The sequence below is a fragment of the Coturnix japonica genome, chromosome 3, assembly GCF_054131305.1.
Source record: "Coturnix japonica strain WE chromosome 3, WE-NBRP24, whole genome shotgun sequence".
In the NCBI taxonomy this organism is placed as follows: domain Eukaryota; kingdom Metazoa; phylum Chordata; class Aves; order Galliformes; family Phasianidae; genus Coturnix; species Coturnix japonica.
This window is the reverse complement of record NC_140665.1, coordinates 75896599-75908165: the sequence shown is the minus strand read 5'-3', so window position 1 is coordinate 75908165 and position 11567 is coordinate 75896599.

The window sequence follows — 11567 nt, the reverse complement described above, 5'->3', positions numbered from 1 at the left end:
GTTGAAGATACATTTCTCCACGTTAGAGTCAAAAAGAGAGGAGAAATGTGAAGACTTTTCCATACTCATCAATGCAAAGGTTTATTAATTAGCTAGTCAAGGACTTTTCTTTAGAAAGAGAAATTTGCATCTCCAAGGAGCTGAAGTAGAAACAGTTATTTTAATTGAGAAGAATGATCAAATAGTCTCTTAGAAAAGGAAGGAAAATAATAAGTTTCAGGAAGAAAGATTTGATCTGTCTAAGCTCTTTAGAATGTTTCAAACAAGAAATATATTTTAAGAGTTCTTGTACCAATGGAAGAAACAGTGAGTATCAGGACTAGCTCAGTCCTCAGGGTATGCCACAAGCCTGCTTTGTTGAGTGTGCTCTGACCACATTCCAGCACAGCACTGGGAGACCTAAACAAAACCCTAGTCCCTTCAGACCTGTGGGGATACATCCTTGGATTCAGTCAGGCTGAGGAGTTTCTGAAGACAGCACAAAAAGGCAACAGCATCATGGACATTAGCATTTACATGGCTAGGATCATGTAGAGGCAACATGTTTCTGCCTCTCCTGAGAAAAGGAATCATTTATGGGATAATTAATGTTGCTATGCCAAGAAAAAAAGCAAGAAAAAGTGTCAGTCTCATTCCTCCTGTTCCCAGGAACAGGAGGAACAGCATGCCCAAATCCCCACAGCTGTCTTGCTACTGGCACTCAAGCTCCACCTGACTTCCATGGTAAGAAAGCAGGCCCTGGTTGCTCAGCCATGGTTTGTGAAAATTAATATCCACCTACTTAAATAATAAGCCTTGAGCAAGTGATTGAAAATGCATCAGGCATCCCTAGGTTCTCATTAAAAACCCTGTTTTTACAGATCTCAAACCATTTATGCAGCTCTTGTCTGAGTGTTCTTCAGGTCCTCACAGGGATTTTGGAGGGCAGTTAGTCTTCAGTAGCAGCATCACTAATTCTGCAGACAGGGATATTACTGCCCCTTTGTTCCCCTCTGCTTGTATAACCAGCGGGCCTTTGGCTTAAACCTTTTTTCCCTGGATTTGACTGGGCAACTGTGCTTATCTTGGTAATTTACTGATACCTTACATTCTTAAATCTCATCTCATTCTTGAATATGGGTGCTTCCCATCTGAAAAGCCCTGTTTATTATTTTGTTGGTCCTGATGTTGTTCTGGTGGAGATAATGCTTCTACCAGAATGTTAGAAATGTCTCACAGAAGGCAGCCTACAAGAATATAAAGGCTCAGAAGCTCTAAAGTGAGACTTGTTGGCTAGATGGAGGGATCTATAGAGTAAGTCCACCAGAACAGCAGATCTGCAACATGCTGCTAGCTGTTAACAGTGCTGTCTGAATTGCATCCCTTTTAAATAAAAATACAACCACATATAGGAGGAATCATTGCAAGAATTTTTTATTTGTGTAGAGATAAGATACCAGTTGGTAGAGCTTAAGATTACATAGCTTAGTTCTTCAGGCTAAGATCAATACAGCACATACACTGCCAATATTATTCTCTGTGGATATCTTTGTACCAGCCCGGGTGCTTCCTCTGAAAGGTGAGAGACTCTTCAGAATATCTCAGGAGTCAAAAGCAAAGAAAAGGTAACAAAACAGGAGGGAGGAAGGAGATAGTTAAAAGCAATTAGGAACTTCCCCACTATTGAGGAACTTGATAAAAGTTTCTTGGAGCACAGCAAAAAACCCAGTAGGAACTGCTCTTTTCTACCTGTAAAGTTGAATTGCTCCATAAAGGTGCCTTTATAAGGTCAGAAGAATAAGAGAGATGTCTAAGCACAGTCTTGATGTTCTGTCTTATCTTAAATTACAGTATTTTTTGCTTATACATTGTCTTCCCAAACACTGCATGACAACCCCAGAAAAGAAGCTCTGAAGAATACAACATCAGCAGATAACCCTTTTTCCCCAAAACTAATTACTCATGAATTCTAAATTTAATCACTGTCAAACATTTTGAGGTTCTGATAAGCTCTCCTTCTAAGCAATTTAAATTAAAAATGAGCCTAAGCACATACCCATGGGGCCTGGACAGGTGTCCTCCTGCAGAAATGGTTTAAGAATAGCCATCCTTGTCAATTTAATCTGACCCAGATGGCCTTCCATTGGAATAGGCAACCACACCAACCACTGTGGCACCCAAAGGCAGTAACTTCCTACAGTGCTTCAAAGAGATCCCAACGAGAAATGTCTCACTGAGTGCTCTAACACAAATCATAGTCTCTTCATAGTCGGCCACTGTTTAAATGAAAAATCACCTTTTAAATACAAATGAACAAAAGTAAAAAAATCAAAAAGTCAGAACACAAAATCATACAATTCAAGATCTGTACTTCGAAACTGTCTGGCCTGAAAGGCATGTTCCTCAAAAACAGCATTTTCATGTCTCTTAATCTATTTTACAGGCCTATTGTCTTTGTTAATGATTTTTAAATATTGTCAACTAAAACTATCAACTCGGTTTATTCTAGTGGCACACAGGCAAAAGCTCCTGCTCATTTTAATCAGCAACAAGACTGGGTCATTTATATCTGTACAGATGTGTGTCTTTAGAGACGGGAAGAAAACTGGATGTTAAAAAAGGAGCAAATTGGTGTGGGATGCTAGCTGCTCTTTGTAGTTCAGTTTGGAGCAAAGGATTTTCGGTAGTGCAAGAAATTCATGTCCAGTTTCCAGTTCATTTCATTGCTCTTCCCCAAGCACTAGCAGCACATTTGGATATCAGATGGGATGCCAGATTGTGTTTAGAAACTCTGGTGAAGAGGATATGTAAAGAATCCCACTCTCACCTCTGTGAACAGTCAACCACAATAGTTACCCAGGTTGCAGTCCTCCCAAGGGTCTTTATACAAATATGTACGTGTTGCTCTTCTCACCTTTCTTGAGCCTCCTGAGCCTCCTGATACTGTAGTCCAGGTAGCCATGCTGTAGTCAGTGTCAGTAGGATGCAGCCGGTAGGCATTTCATGTTATCCCTAAAGAGAAAGCATCAGGGTGCCTCTGCTCCCTCTGTAAGAAGGAATAACAAGAGCACTCCTTTTGTCTAGACTTGTTTGACCTTCTATCTGTATATCCCTTGTAGCTGTGGCCATTACTTCTAAGATTTTCACTAAAAGTACTTAAGAAAGGCAAGCTTGTTGACAACAAGTTTAAACTCAGTATACAAAAAAAAAATATATAAAATAAGACTGAGAGTCAGTGAGCTGGGACTCCTAGGGCCAACAAGCATTTCCTTCTTTCATGCTGTTGATACAAAAAGAAGAAAAAAGTGTTGCAACTTTCCTGACATTATTGAACATTCTGAACCAGTGATCAATGAGGTTTCAGACAGCTTCCCTGTCAATCTAATTTCACTAGGGAAGGAGGAGGAATTACTCTTCATATGGGCCTTCGACCCTCAACTGAAGGTCATGAGCAGGAGGATTGATTCTGCTTTTTCCATGCTCATAGGATTCTCTCTTCTGCACTCTAATGCTCTCTCTGCAATGCCTCTGGCTCTCAGCAGAGCAGAGGGTAAGAGCACTGTGAGACAGGAAGCACAGGCAAACATGTCCAGTTTGCAGCCTTGCTCCTCATGGACCAGAGAGGCCTTGCAGATGCTGCTGCCTTAGCTCCAACAGGAGAGTGGCAAAGATAGGAAAACATAATTTGTTTCTGTGCAGAACAGAAATAAATAAATAAATTTTATTTCTTATTTTGATTTTGAGGTTACTCTGCAGATGACAGCACCTAAAGGTGTAAGACAGAATGTTTCTTAAGGAATGAAACAGATTGTCAGTAGCCATATTATATAGAATCTATATGCAAAAGTTATACATGTTCATTCTTCTCTTCTGAGGCCAAGAGATGAGGACTAATTAAGTATATCAACAACCCACAGAACTGCAGTAGTAACTCTTTGACTCCCAGTGTACTGTGTGATGTTATGATGAGGAATAATTACAAAATCAAACAAACAAACAAAAAACAACAACAACAACAAAAACAAAGAAACAAAAACAAAAAAACATGGAATCATGACAATAAGGAAAGAAACTTTTGCCTTAAAAGCATCATGGTAAGAGACAAGGCAGGTATAAGTACTGCTGCCTCCATGCTTTAGACTCCTTCTCACTCTTTACTCTGATAATTTTATCATTAGTTTTTCACCTCCCAGTGCTGTCTACAGAATGTATCCGAGGTTCTTCTTTCCTATGACTTAGTTTGTACTTAATATGCTTCCCTCAAAATCATCTCAAGACACCCTCTAATAATTTTTGTGATCAAAGGGCAAAAATTATAATTAGCTCATCCTGTTACTGCCTTCTAATCAGCAGGATAAATGTTCTTCCTTGGTGTCTGTAGCCTGATCTTCTCCCAGTTAGCCTCCTCTTGCAGTGGAACTTTGAAGACTCTCACTCATCTTTTCCATGACCCAACATTCAGCAAAGTCTTTGCAATTGTGTTTCCTCTACTTTTTTTTCCTCTGAATAAATCATATTGGTAAATTAAATTCATCTACCTGCTCAAGGCTGATGATCCATCCACAGAAATCTCTCATTTTCTCCAAACTAAACCATTTGTTATGTTGACATTTCCTCTTACTTCTTTGACTTAAGACTTAAAGCTGAAATGCAATATGTCCAAAGAAGAATCCTGTCTTTCTCCTTGTGAGAGGAGAGCTTTATCACTGTGGGAGATGCTACAAAGACTTACAATCAAGAATTTTCTTGGAATTGACCTCTTTCTCCTTGTCTACTTTGCAGTTCTCTCTGCATAACACTTCTTTCACAGTTGAAACTTATAACTGCATTGCTCACTATCTTATTACTTACTTTCCACAATATTATTTTCTCCGACTATGACAAATACCGTCTTGCATTGCTTCTAGTCTGTCAGCTGAAAAGTTAGTTTTCTTAGCTCGTTTTGATTAAGTTGCTTATTCTCCTTGTATCCTATAACAACAAACATTCCTACTCTGAGGGCTTTCAAGATTTTCTGACTGATCTGTCCTTCCTCATTTACTGTATTTTCACAGTTAAAGGCCACATTCAAGTAAATAACCATACCTCAGATTCATCTCCACACACCACCTAAATATATCAGTTTCAAATATCCAGCCATATCTGCAGCCAGACTGTTAGCAACTGAGCATTAAAATGCAGCTTGCTTGGTATTTTCTGCAAGCTGAGCTGTGGAACAGTCTTTTCCACCTCAACCAGAAGTCATGTGATATCGGACAGCCCAAGTCAAAGGCTATGATGAAGATTATTAACGAATTATACAAATGCTTTAGTAAGCCAGTCATAGCATGAATTTGCTGACCCAATCTCAAAACCAGGCAACCAAACACAACCCTATATTCTCTGTGGTGCATATTTCCTTACTGTTGCCTAAATGAGAGACAGACATACTCTTACCTAAGATGCCTGCTTTGTAAGTATGTGAGTTTCACTATTGACCTCAATAAGACTGTGGCAGATTATATATTTAAAACTTAGTTTTGAACTAGACCCTAGAATTTTGTGCAAAAATGGGCAGCATTTCTTCTAGAATCAGGACTTCCTGACAGTAACAAATCTTCTCTTGATCATGACCTTATTGTCATTTTCTACTTTATGAGGCATACCAGATGCCACATTCAACTCCTTAGGGTATAGAGCTCCTGACCTCACTGAGTGCCAATAATCATCATATTGTCCCACACTCCAGATTTTCTCATTATTTACCTTTGTTGGAACAAATTCATCCAAGTCTTCAGAACTTAACTTAATCTCCATCAGCTATCAGTTTAAGCACATGGCTTCTTTCCAGCAATCAAACCTTCCACTGACTCAGTGGTAGATTTTTCTCTCACTAGTAATTACAAAAGCAAGTGGTGAAAGCAAGAATGAGAAAGATGTTTAAAATAACCATTAAATTAGATGGGGAAATAAAGATTAAGAAAATCAAGAACTCAAGTGAAGGAGGATTTTTTGTTAATCAGTATAGTTTAAAGTAAAATTGAAGTAAGAAACAGATAAACTTAAAGACTGGACAAAGATATGAAGAAAGGACTAGAAGGGCTAAATGCAATTAAAGAGAGACTAGGACAAAGGTAAGTTATAAGTACTGATGCTAAAATAAAATAAAATTGACATCTATTGTCTTAAATTCCTTAGGCTCACACCCACTCAGTGTTTTACTCATGGTTAGAGATATACTAAGACAAAGGTTGTAATATGTGCCTGTATGTATTATGCCATTCTAGAACATGAAATCTTCATTGAAAGCTTTGTATTTTCCATAGATCTTCTATTATAGTTCTTGAAGAGGGAGTAGCAGCTAAACAAATACATGTTGTCAATTAATTCCAAAATAAAATGTTCCACACTTTGATAAATTATTTTCTCTTTTGGCTTTAGAGTATCTGTAGCCTACATGCAATGTGTTGCTGGCCAAGTAATTATTTTCTCATAACGTACTGAATGACTCTTTAAGAGCAATGAACAGCTCAATGAACTTTTTCTTTCCCTTAAGATAAAAAATACCTTCTTAAATTCTTTTGACCTTCATGGTCTGCTCAAATTGTTTCTCTTGCTGCTCTATCACTTAGTGCTATGCTTTTAAGTTTTGTAGCAAACTGGGGTAAGGAATATCTTGCAAAATACCAGATGACTATCTGGATCTATTGCTGGTAAAGTAAAATTAATTGACTTTATAAATAGAGGTTGTCAGTCATAGAATACATTATTAATACATCTTAATACATCATTAATATTGCTCTTAACAATATATGTTCCTCCTGAGCAAATTTGAAGAGCAGTTATGTTCTACCTCATTCATTTAGATTTGGCTAGAATTTTACCTCCTACTATTCATTTAAACAGGGTTGATTTTGTCATGATTTCTTCTTCATCTGCCATAGGCCTTTCTTCTCCACTTACACATCTACTTGGGCATCCAAGAGTACAGGAAAAAAGTTAACCTCTTTCTGAATCATCTCAATGCAGAATGGCTCATCTCTTTAAGGAAGCATTCTTTCTCATTTCATATGTGTGATGTCACACAATACTGAGGACTGATGAACAATTCCACTTTCTCCCCTTTTTCTCCCTTAAGTTTCCACAAGCCAAACTGCTACTTTATCTCTTAATTAGCACCTTCAGCCTTCCTTTTTAACAATCCTCTTAAAGAACATACATAAAGCAACTAAAGATACATGACAGTTTCCATAATGCAGATCCAACTGCATGCTTTTGATTGTATGGATTTTCTCCTATCATATCAAGATGTATTTACATTGCTATGTACTCTATGTTGGTTAATGTACACATATGAAAAGTGAAGACCAAAGGATGGAGAAGTTTCTTTCTGAAGACTCTTCTGAATAGAAGACTTACAGGTGGACTTGTAATTTTCTAATGGTTTACTCAAGAGCAGAAGACCAAGTGAACTGTCTTTATTTACTATCTAGAAAACTCAGAGAACAACAAAAGTTCAAGGCTCAGAAGAGAGCAGAATTTTGCAAGTTGGAGGAAACAGATAACAGTTTTGTCAGGAAGTAAAAAGGGAGCTAGAAGCCTTTCCTGGCTGAGCTAGGGGGGAAGCAATTACTTAGAATGATGGCCTAACTGAAGAGTTGAGTCTGACATGAAAGTTTGGATCCACGTCTGGAGTACAAGACAAAGTAGAGACTAACACTTCTAGAGTTGGATAAAAGGGGACTGGATCTGAGCCTTTAGCATGAATGGCTGTGAGTGTCCTGGTCAGTCTAAACAGTGTAAGGAAGAAATGTAATCTAATATAAGTGACAGGTAAGAGTAGAGTAATTTCCTTGCTTTTTCCACTGATCTGTCTAATGTTGATGTACATACTTCTGTTTTCTTAACTTAACTGGACTTAATGGGTTTACAGGTAGCTCTTTAAACAGCAATACATTTTATCCCCCTAGCTTGGATGTTCCTCAAAATCAGGATCCTGGGACAATCTAGGCACAATCTGAAAATTGGTAATGGAGAAATAGGACTGGAAAAGTTGGTTAAAAAAGCTCTGTGACATTCAGCAATGTAGAGAAGAGTATGCAAGGACCCTGAATGTCCTGCAACAGCACCTGGAACTCATTAAGTGGAAGACCACTGGCAGCCCAATGGAGATGCAAACTAGAGGACTGGTGAGCTGCTCTATCCAGTTGTCAAGCAGGCCTGAATTTTGCACCACTTTGTATTTCTGTCCTGATATCAACTATATTTGTTTTTTCTCTCTTAAACTGTAAGTAAATCACCAGCTGCCATCAGCTTCATTTTGCAATGAGAAATAGAAATGCAGCTTACAGAAGGGAACTCACTTTGAGGCACACAAAATAGGAATTATGACAGGAAAAGAGTACTATGATTCTTGAGCTTTCTAGTCTGACTTGCAACAGGTAGACAGCAACAGTACCTGAAAGTGAAAAGGATTAATAATCCTTTTTGTCATGTTTTCCATAACTATGTATGGGGTGGGAGGGTGCAACTGTCATTGTTTTTGTTTGCGAAGCATTAAGGGCCAAATTATGTGAGTATTCTAATTAATTCCTACACTCTTGGAAATCAGCTCTTTACAGGGCTTACATAAATGTGCTCTGAAAAGCATAGGACAATAACAATAATTATTTCTCCAAAGGAAGACCAGCCTTCCTTAAGAGAGGGGCACTGAGGCACAGAATTACAGGTCAAACCCCTGTCTGCCTTTCCTATGCTCCCAGACCCATCTGACAATCCCTCCTAGGAAGTATGCTGTCTAAGGCAGCTGTAGCAGCAGCACAGAGAATGGTGCAATTATGGGCCATGTGGGCGCAGTGCAGGATAGGGGAAATATAGTTTTGGTAGCCACTACCTTGTGAAGGTAAAGAGTGGTAAAACATGGGGAGCAGAATAAAAATGGTTATCCCCTAAGCATAATGTCTGAGAGCTCCTCTTGCTTTGCATTTTAGAATTTTGAGGAAAACTGAAGTTGATGTTACATAAGCAGTAAGGATGGGGAGCTGCTAAAGTGCTGATAGAGGTCAGGCAATTAACATGTATTTCTCCATCTGCTGTTTCTGTTGATCACAAAATTCCTGACAGGATAGGAACAGGGAGCCACCTCACACATCCTTCAGCATCACACAAGCCTTACTGTCCTGCTGGACCTGGTGTTAGAAGTGTGAGAGCTGCTGCCAGCTGGCTCCCCAAAGGGGACGCAGTGAAGCTGGTTGACATGTACAGATGGAATTAGTCCTGAAAGTCCACAACTGCCTGGTCAGATCTAGGAAGTAGAATGTTGACTGATTTACAGCTATAATATCACTGCCTACTGTCCATCAGGGATAACTAAAATCATTCCCAACTCAAGAATCTTTGTCACTAATGGAGGACATGTTGCCTCAGCCAGAGGTAGTAGAATTACCCCAGCTGTTTCCAGTGGCCTTTTATGCATTACTTTAAAGTAAAATTGCAGCCATCACAGGTATTAAAGGAAATCAATATTTGCCAACATGCACTGTGCAACAGTTCTGAAAAACTACATGTCTTTACTAATCTAGTAGATGAGGAAATATGAAGTCTGTAGTTAAATGGGTCTTTTAGCCCTCAAAGTTTTCCTCTGGACTTGGAAGTGTTCGTGATGACAAATGCAGATCCCTCAGACAAAAAGCTACCACCACAGTTAGGCAGTCTCTCAAAGAATATATTGTTTACCTTGCCCATGCCCATTTTGATATCTCTTTCTAGTCATTTTTAGTTTGTTTGTTTGCTGTTACTGAAAGAACGTATGAGACATGGAAAGGGAAGTACATGAAGTTTGAGTTTGAGAAATGTGAATTTGAAAGTTGCAACTTTTCAAATAATCAAATTAAGTATGTAGGAGTATTTTTAGAGCATTAAAGCCTCCACTTTTTTCTTATAAAACTCATTTATGACTAAACAAACCACATTGTTACTCCTCTGCTTAGGAACAACTGCTTCATTAAATACAATTGGAAGTACTGTGTCACATTTCTTACTATCTTTTGAATTTTTATCCTTTAAAAATAAATGGTTTCTCTAGCTAACTCAAGAATTTAATCCTCATACATCACTCAGGCAAAAATCCCTCATGTAGAGGAAGTTGAAAGAATGTGAAAAGCTTCATTCTATATAATGAACTAGTAACCATGCTGCTTGGACAAAGCTTGGTAGAATCCCTTTAGGACCTTATCCCAAGCTTGATTAAAGGAACTCAATTATATCTGTTGGCAAAATTCTCAGAATATTTTGTATACTTTAACTGAAGTGTGACTGAAATGTGTCATTCAGGCAAAAAATCAATTCACTTTTCCTATAGTAAAATGTAAAATTCCCAGTTCTACTAACTTACTTAATTGAAATAAATACTGCTGTCTAAAAGGCTAGCTGGGCAAGAGTATCCTACAGGGTGTTGACATCCAACTGTTTTCTGTGGGAGCTGAGTTATAGCAATGCCAATTTGTGTATTGGGGAGGTCTGCGTTTTAACTAAAGAGAGAAGAGACAAAATCCTTCCACCGTAAGTGAAAGCTAATGCCCTTTAATTGTGTATAGATGAGGAACAAAACAGAAAAGCATGTGAGAGCCTTTTTTCCTCATAGCACTGGGAGCCTGCAGTTCTAGGAAACTGCAGCTTGATTACTTTTCCAAATATACAGTTTTTCTGCACATGTAGAGACACAGCATGTAGCAGGCCCCAGGAACTGAGCCCTGGAATTGCAAAGTAGTACACCAACTCCAGCAGCCTCACACTTTGCATGTCTAAGACCTAAGACAATGCTTGCTTTGAACACAATCTTTACTGTGTCATTCAATATCCATTTTAGTTGTAGCTTAATGTCTGACAGAAGGGTCATGCTGAGAGTCTGTGACAGAATAGTCAAGGGTCTTAATACTTCTGCCTAAAGAAGTAGGGCAGGCTGGGCTGGGGAATCAGCATTCCTTTGGACAACTGCAAGCAAGAAAAGTGTCAGAAATGTTTCCTTGGGATTTTCAGGCACAGTGGAATGAGGCTGAACTGGACAGCTTTTAGAAATGTGTCATTTTCTGTAAAAATGTTTGTCCTCTGAATGCGCCTGCTTTCTCTTGCCTCACTCTTAATTAAGGAGGAAGCCTCAAGCACAGGCTCATCTGTCTTGGTAGTGAGAGTGCAAGACTGCTTGTGTCCAAAAGAGGCTTCAAACACACTCTGTTGATACTTTTTTTTTTTTCCTGCATGTTTTCTAGTTCTACAGCACTGTTTCTGGTGTAGGTTTGACCTTCTTGTAATGCAGAGAATACAGGATATAGGAATTTACAAAATGAACGAATATCATCTTTGCTTTGTTTTCTGCATCCGATCTTTTGTTTGTTCCTTTGAGTGCAGCTGTTTTCCACAACACACTCCCTGATGTCTCTAAAAGTGGTTGTTTTTTGACTTCTATTTGTACATTCACAGTCAGGATTATTTTCTCCAGTGTTACATTACTTTGGCCTTCTCAGCATCACTCTTCTTTTCTTGCTGATTTTCCAGCCCCCCTAGTGTAAATGTTAAATAGCATATTTCCGGGACTTGGATATAGACTAAGA